At 39.9% G+C, this 8,972-nt stretch overlaps 1 pseudogene; it reads right to left on the minus strand.

Moving 5' to 3' along the window:
- Positions 1 to 5,402: 5,402 nt before the first annotated feature.
- LOC144641244 (octopamine receptor beta-1R-like) lies at positions 5,403 to 6,609 on the minus strand (annotated as a pseudogene).
- Positions 6,610 to 8,972: the final 2,363 nt, after the last annotated feature.

Raw genomic sequence — 8,972 nt, forward strand, 5'->3', positions numbered from 1 at the left:
AAACATCAGTGAAATACCAGGAAATCTTTCGCGCGAAAAAATCATATCTTCACACGTGAAAATAACATGTTATTTTCACATGTGAAGATATCGATTTCGAAACATTTTCTGACAAGTTTGCCCTGTTTCAATGCTGAATGAGTCAAAGTAAATCGATATTAAGTCGAAACATCTTCGGATCTTCCTCGGCAATCTTCGGCAATCTTCGGATATCTTCGGAAATTTTCGGAAAAGTTCGGAAAATGTTCGGAAACATTCGTACGACCTTCGGACAACATTTTGCAAATCTTCGGAAATCTTCGGAAAATGGTCGGCAATCTTCGGAAAATCGTCAAAAACATCGTAATTAGTAGGTTTATATAATAAACAGAATATTACATGGTTTGCTTGGAGATATGAAATTTATCTTCTCGTGTTCAAATCGATATCCCACTCGTTCGCTGCGCTCACTCGTGAGATATCGATTCGAACACTCGAAGATAAATTTCATATCTCCGCGCAACCATGTAATATCCTCTATTTATTATATAGCCGCGAGTGCTTTACTGGAAAATAGACCACTCGTAAAATTCATACGAAACTACATCCGGGATCCGAGTGGCGTATTTTCCATATCCTCACTAGTGAGGATATCGATGACGTCATTTCCCGCCTTTGCACGGTTGTTTGTGCAAAGCTGCCAACGCCGGTTGGAAATGGCGAGTTATCGATTCGTGAAGTTCTCTGAAGCCAAAATAAAATCTTTCACTGGGAAGCAGGAAAAGGCTAACACGAAGAAAAGACTTCACATGACTTAAAATTACAGTGGAACCCCGTTAATACGGACACCAAGGGGACAGGCCAAAATGTCCGTATTGACGGGGTGTCCGTATTAAGCGGGGTCTCAGAAAAAAGTCACGGATGCATGTTTTAGCGACACAAAAACGAAGGCACACGTCTTTACGGCAACAAAACATTGTTTAATTGTACTGTAACTGAATCAAATGCAAATTTTGAACTTTCTAACTAAAATTACAATAGGTTTTACGAAAACCCTACGATCCGAGTCATACACTCGAGGTAAACTTTAATACAAACTCAACAGTAACTATAAGCAAGAAATGAAATGCATTTTAACGGTAACATAACGTTTTCTATAAAGTTTCCTTTATAACTGGAACTCTGACCGTAACAAACTTATTTAAAAAAGTCAGTAACTTTGCTTTGTACGGAAACTTTCAGCTTGCGATTCAACCAAGCGGACTGAAGATTTGACAAAACTTTTGCAAGGCTATTTCCTGTGTCCGTTAGATTTTCAGTGGTAAGGAATTCCGTCAAGTCCTCTAGCATGGTCATTGCTTCTCTCATAGACTTGACTTTCACTTCCTTAGCCTGGGAATTGACCTCAATGAGATCGTCATCACTGTCTTCGTCTTGTGAAGACGATGCCGATAGATCGGAGAAAAATTCCTCCTCCCAATTGGCGCTTAACTCTTTACCCGTTGGCAGAGAAGAAGTTGCTTCTAAGGCTTCAACTGCTGAAGGTATGTCTGAGCTTGTCCCGGAACTTGCATCACACAACAATGAATTCACTTGCACCAGTTCACCTGTTTCTAGGTCCTCAAATGGATCAAATTCCCGGTGTTCCGCAGGAAATGAAACGAGAGATTCGTCTGCTGAAAGAAAACCTGCCTTTATGAAGCACGTTTTCCCAGGCTTGGCCAATCCACCTAATGGCTTGTAGTAAATCCACAGATTTACACACGTCGGTGGCAGAGTCACAGTCATCTATTTTGCTGACGACGTGTGTCAGCATCAGTTTCATGTATTTGAGCTTAAATGTTTGGATTATTCCAAGATCAAGAGGCTGGAGTCTTGATATACAATTTGGCGGAAAAATACAATCTTGATATGATCGTATTTGCCTTTCATATCTGGAGGATGGCAAGGGGCATTGTCCAGGAATAAAATAACATTCCTGTGCTCCCTTGCTAATTTCCGGTTTAGTTTGGATAGCACGTCATCTAAGATGTTAAAGGCCATCCAAGCTTTAGCCTGGCTAAAGTATGAGCAGGGTAGTTGAGACGTATATCTGATTGCTTTGAAGCAACGTGGACGTTTTGACTTGCCAATGACAATTGGTTTCTCGCAATGGCCCGCTGCATTAACAAAAAAAGCGCACGTGACTCTTTCTTTGGACTTTTTCCTTCCAGTACACTGCTTTGATACCTCGGCCAGAGATCTGTTTGGAAGTGCTCGAAAAAATTGCCCTGTCTCGTCCATATGTAAGACGTTCTCCGGGGAGTAGCCGCTCAAAATACTCGGTAAACGCTCTTTCGAAGATGCTATAGTTTCTTCACTGACGCCCCCTGCCTCACCACTAATAACTTTGCTTGTAATGTATCAGTCAAATCGAAGGTTCAACATCCCCCCCCCCCCGGGCATACCCCGGGCATTTGACACCTCTGCTGTCCCGGGAGGAGGGGAATTTGATAATCAAAGCCTTCCCGGGGGTGGGGAATTTGATTCGACCACATAGGGTGGGGAATTTGAACGCAGACTTGATTTCTGGTTATACGTGTCCCAGTAAACGCACGTGGGTTTTTAATCATGGTGGAGATAGATTATATTCTATGTATTGGTTATCTTCTATGTATTTATTACACAATAGAGGAAAAAACTGTGTGGTCTATTTATAAAGTCGGTATGCAGACAGAATTTTACGAGCATAAAAAGCTACACAGTTAAAACAGTTATCTGTTTAGTTATTAATTTTCCCGGGGGTGGGGACATTTGATCACTAAAAATAGGCTTATAGTAGGGCATTTGAACGGCTTTTTGGCCCAGGGAGGCGGGAATTTGAACACAAATTTTCCAAAAATTCAAATGCCCGGGGGGTTGCCGGGGGGGGGGGGGGATGTTGAACCTTCGATTTGACTGATACATAATGTTGTACCTTTTCTTGAATCTGTCCAGCCATCCATTAGACGCTTTGAATGTCGAGTCTCCAAGCTTTTCACTCGCTCGTTTGGCTTTTTCTTGCAGCATTGGTCCGGTAACTGGAATGTTCTTGGTTCTTGCCTTTTGGTACCACTCGTCTTTATTCTTCGCGAGCCATTGGATTTGAAAAAAATAGTAGAATCTATCTCTTATTTCGAATATTTCCTGCGAAAATTTTATTTCACAACTCGCTTTCATCAATGTAACGTTTCCGCTATTGTTAATGACATTTCTCACACCTTGATCATGAATGGCGTGTGTGGAAGCCAAGAAAAACAGACACTTCCGTTTTGCACGCGGCTAAATATAACTTTTCTGTCTTTGATATATCCCAAGGCCTACTAGGAGACTACCTCTCTGTCCCCTCATCCTCTCTTGACCATATTTAAGGACTTTACGTACAAGGGTCAAACGCTGGAAGTCACGCTATTGAGCTACTCTTTGTAATAAAATTGTTTTAACTCGTCAAATTCTGTCATTATTTGACCAGGGTTCAATTAGCAAATAATCGTGACAATGAAAATTAACAGTAAACAGATACTTAGTGTCCGTAAAGCGGGGTTAACAATGTATAAGAAATTGTCACTCGGGAACGGGAAAAGTGTCCGTTGTCCGTATTAACGGGTGTCCGTATTAAGCGGGTAAAATTAAGAGAAAATGTATGAGGTTTTCGTCGGGACCAGCGAAATTGTCCGTTATACCGGGGTGTCCGTATTAAGCGGGTGTCCCTAAAGCGGGGTTCCACTGTATTTAAAAGAGCTTCTTGTTTGTGGAGTCACTCAAACGAAAGGAGGGAAAATCAAGACATTTCAGCTGCCAAACCTCAAGAATTTGCGATCAAAAAACAGAAAAGCGGTTAGTTTGAGCAGAAACAGATTTCTAAACGGTGGATTATATATTATCAGTGACACTGATGAAAGTTAATAACAGACTGTTTTAACATTTACGTTATACATCTTCTGAAAGCTTCAGGTCGCGAAATTTTGCCTTTCAGATTGACAATTTGCTCAATTGTTATATTTAGCCGTCGATCGTGTTTAACCTCTTGATGAATAAAAATGTTTTTACTTTTACTTCATGCATGATGTTTGTCTATATAATACCAGGATAATAAAAAGAAAATTACACGGTGGCTTGAAGATATGAATTTTATTTTCTCGTGGTAAAAGTAATATTTACTCATTCGCTGCGCTCATTCGTAAAATATTGCTTTACCACTCGAAAATAAAATTCATATCTTCGCGCCGCCGTGTAATATCCTCTATACAAAAGAAAATACCAATTTTTTCAAGGGTAAAATTGAACCACAATACATACATTTTGGCCGTTCTGGGGTGCGGATCAAACGCAGCGAAGTCGGTACAGAAAAGTCCGGACACCGATATTCTCCCAGTACAATCTCGAACACTTTTGGTTAATAAGAAATTTGTTATAATTACTGGACTTTACAACTGAAAAAGAGCTGATGAAACTGTTGGACTGGCAATAAAACACATTGATTGGTCTATTTTAGTCGTGGCTGTCTCTGTGTCTCATGTAAATACCAAGAAAGAATAACCTCTCGGGAAATACTTTAACTTCTGAGGCCTTTGATCAAGTGTTAGCAATCTTCGGAACACCTCGGATGATCTAGATGAATGGTAGAGCATGCATACATTACTCGAGCCCACTCTAAATTCAATTTAGGGAGTTAAGGTTTTTGTCGACGCCGATGATAACGTCGATCAAAACACTGTTAATTTTTATGTTACTTTAAGAACTTCGCGGTAATCTAGTTTAGTCATTAAGCTTGTCTATAGATTTCAGAGCTATCGTCAACTTAGCCTGTTCCGGGCTCTCGGTAGTTAAAGAGAAAAGCGAAAAACGCGGGCGAACGAGGAAAAAACGAGGTTGGACGCAGGCGACCCGCGCGCGTTATTCGCTCTCCCATAACTACCGAGAGCCTGGAACAGGCTATCATCAACTGAATATTTAAAGACAGCGATCAATTCCAAATTGAAAACAGAACGCAGAATTTGGTGATTTCACGTTGTTCATAGAACGGCGAAAGAAATGTACCGATATTTATAACGCACGTACAGGTTAATTTACTGCTAATTAAACCTTTTGTTTAGCTATGTTCCCGATTGCCACCTTCCCGCGTCGTTAGATTTTGAGGGGAGCATATAATCTGAGCTAAAAAATGTCGGACGAAAAAAGAGCAAAGTGTTTTGACGGCTACTTCGGGCTATTGCATATAAGCCAGTAGTTCACTTCAAGGAAAACTTCGGAGGAAAGAAGAATTGATATATACGGAACCATACAACGACAAGTTTACATCGAAACATTGTAGGTTGATCGATATTTTGCCATCGTGTTCTGCACAATCATGTTCAGGTATTCACTAATATCTTTAATCGCAGAAACGCCTTTCTGCGTTTAAGTCATTCCAGCTCTTCCCTCGCTTCCACAATTTCTTCTATCCTGAAGGTACTGGGCGAGTTTTGCTGCGCGATTCTTGAAGTCCAAGCTTCTGTGTCAAGGTTGGCTTGTCGTCTCGAGTCAGCATTTGCGTGAATCGCGATATCGTTGATGTTGCCTGAAATTCCACAAACTCCTATCCGTCCCAGCACATTCTTAATCCCGGCTCGAAATTCTCTCTTACGGATGGAATAGATGATTGGGTTGCACAGCGAGCTGACAGTGAATATGGAACTCGTAGATTGAACGACCTCAGCCGGAACTTCCATATTTTTGCCGAACTGTCGACAAAGACCAGTAATCCAGACGGGAAGATAGCACAGCAAAAACGCTGCAAGAATAATGCCGACATCGACAGCTGCCTTCTTCTCTTTTCTCATTCTCCTTGTCGTTTCTTGCTGTTGGCTTTCAGATCCGCTTGTGGTTCACACTTGTACAGCTACTGTGTTTCTCTGAAGGATTTGCGCTGTCTTGAAGACCCTCCAATTTAGAAACGTGATTATCAAAAAGGGCACAGCAAACAAAATAAGCGCGGTAAAGATTTTTAACAGCTCAGGGATGGAAACGCTCTGCCCCCACCATCCTTGTTCGCAGTAGAACAGTTCTGGGTTGTAAACGTAATTTCCGCTCTCGAAAAACGGACCGATGGTAATCGGAATCGGTACCACCCAGATGAACGCAATTAGAACCACTTTGAACTTCGTAATCGTACCATCGTATGTCAAAGGTGATTTGACTATGGCGCTGTATCGCTCATAAGACACTGCTATCAGATGAAGAACCGTGTTAAGGTAGAAGTATCTTGTAAAGGATGCTTCGAGAAAACACATTGTTTGGCCGTATAGCCATCTTTCTTGTGCTATGCTTGCGATGCGGAATGAGTTTGTGAGAATTAGAAAGAGAAAATCTGACCCGGCGAGGCTGGCGAGTAGAACATATCGCATCACATGAAATCTTCTCTCCAAGAGGATCGTGACTATTACCAGTAAATTTCCAGGAAGACCGATCACGTTGAAAATGGCGCGGAACACTGCAGTGACTTGGGGAAAAACCATGTTCGATTTGAAACGGTTTCGACTGTCTCTGGTCTGGGAATCTGGCAGCATCTATGTTAACTTAGAATAAAAATTAGCATCTCATACGAGAGTGCGTTGAATACTTTTCTGTTTTGAAACAAATTAGGCGGAAATTAGCATTGAAATAACCTTGAAATAAATTAGACTAACAATAACAACAATCTTTGCTTAAAGTATAATTACGTTTTCTTTATACTTACTTTCGTGAAATTTATGTCAAAATTAACAAAAAATTGTGTGAAAATTAGACTTGTAAAGTTAGCCTTCGTATAATTAAAGCCTTAACTGTAACTTTAAGAACAACTGTGAATTTTTGCTCTGAGGTTTTCGATAAAATTTCAACAATCATATTTATATTTTAGTGAGAACTAGAATCGAAATCATTTATTATATTTTTTTAGTTTGCGTGGGTACTTTTGAACGACGACAAACTGCTTTTAATGTTACTCAAAAGTTATCATAATCTAAGTTTTCATTGGCTCGAAATTTTCTATGGGGAGGAAGAGGTCAAGTGCCACTTAATCATAAAGTCTTTTTCGCCGAAAAAGTCAGAAAATTTTGAAGTTTAGCCAGGTTGTCTGTGTTCTGATTCAGTTTTACTCTTAGTACAATTTGGAATTTTCCTTTGTTTTCTGTTCATTATCATATATTACCATACACGACAACAAAAGAAAAATACCAAATTGTACCAAGTGTAAAACTGAATCAGAACACAGACACCTGTGCTAAACTTCAAAATTTTCTGACTTTTTCGGCGAAAAAGACTTTAGAATCCTTCTTGCTGTTTAGAAAATGTTTCAAAGTTCAGCCGACTGTCAATTCTTCCTTTCAAGACTGACTACGATGGGCTTCTTTCGATATATTAAAATTCAGCTTGGTAGAGAGGCCAAGAGGACAAAAACAAAAGAAATTTTACAAGTGTGTTTATTCATTTCGTTTGTTGTGTCCTCTAGGCCTCGCTACCAAGCGGAATTTTAATATATCGAAAGAAGCCTATTCGCCATGAATGAACTGAAAACGGCGTCCTGTAAAATGCGCTCGAAAATCCGCTCGAGGCCATTTATGTAATTGGAGTCATGTTTTGAAGTCGTTTTGTTGTATAAATTTTTCGCTAAAGTGTTTGTTTCATGGCCAACGCAAACTTGGCAACATTTTGTAGTTTCACATGTGAAGTTATAAATTAACATTGACATTTCGCGCCAAAGTTAAGGGGTAATTTGTCACCCTAGCCTGCGTCGCAGACGTAATCTAACCCCGGCTAGTAAGGGGTTTAGTTTTGTCTGCGGTCGATGACCCCCATTTTCTTCGGGATATGTAACCTTTTGGGATAGATCTCTACCGATTGACAAAAAATGAGCCAAATTTGAATGTAAGAAGTTTTATTTTTTTCTTTTTCTCTTCCCGCGTGCGATTGAATCGGTCACATTTTACAGCATTTTACTGTTGTGAACGTTTGCAAATCAAAAATTGTTAAAGACAAGGGGTTACTCTAAGGGACTTTTAACGTGAAATATATTTGTTCAATAGACCCACTCAAATAAATTCGGACAAAGGAAGTTGGCCATATCGAGTGACGAAGTCAAATTTATCTAAATAAGCGCCTTCTTTCAGATATCGTATCTCGAAAACAAATTCGGTGACCCCCAATTTATTTTACATTTATGACATAAGTAACTTGTAAACTAGCAGTGGTGAAAGTTTAAGAAAAATTGCAATGTTGGAAGATTTTCGCGCGATCGTCCTTGAAACCAAGCGCGACGGCGGTACTTTATGGCAGCATATTGGCCCTAGGTATTGACAGTAAGAATTAAACGCAGTGACGTCCCTACTAGTCCGGGGACCGATATTTGCCCAGTACGATCCCGAACAAGTTTGGTTAATTAGAAATTTGTTACTCGACTTTATAGCTGAAAAAGAGTTGTTGCCGGAAACTGTTGACCTGGCAATAAAACACATTGATTGGTCTTTTTAAGTCTTGGCCGTCTCATGTAAAAAAAAAAAAACAAGAAAGAATAATCTCTTGGGTAATACTTTAACTTCTGAAGCCTTTGATCAAGCTTAAGCAATCTTCGGAACACCTCGGATGATCTTCGGTAGCATTCGGAAATCTCCGAAAATGTTCGGGAAATTTGGCATCCTCCGTAAGACTTCGGGAATCTTCGGAGGTCTTCCGGTGGTTATTTCATTTATCTTCGGGGGACCTTCGAGGAACTTTTTTAAATTAAGCTTCGTATAATTTGAGACATTACGGATACGATCCATATAGACATGTAAAGATTTTAAACGAAAAATACCAAAATTGCAGTCTGGAGTTGACATTAATACTCTTTATACTCGTTGTTTTTTCTGCCATGTTAACAACCGAAGAAGACCGAAGATTCTCGGTCGAAACGTCTTGAATACATTATGAGCGTTGTTTACGCTCAAATAAGTCAGCGTCAAAATTAATAAAGAGTA

This window comes from Oculina patagonica, unplaced genomic scaffold, assembly GCF_052425735.1.
Source record: "Oculina patagonica isolate OP01 unplaced genomic scaffold, crgOcupat unplaced786, whole genome shotgun sequence".
Classification (NCBI taxonomy): Eukaryota; Metazoa; Cnidaria; class Anthozoa; order Scleractinia; family Oculinidae; genus Oculina; species Oculina patagonica.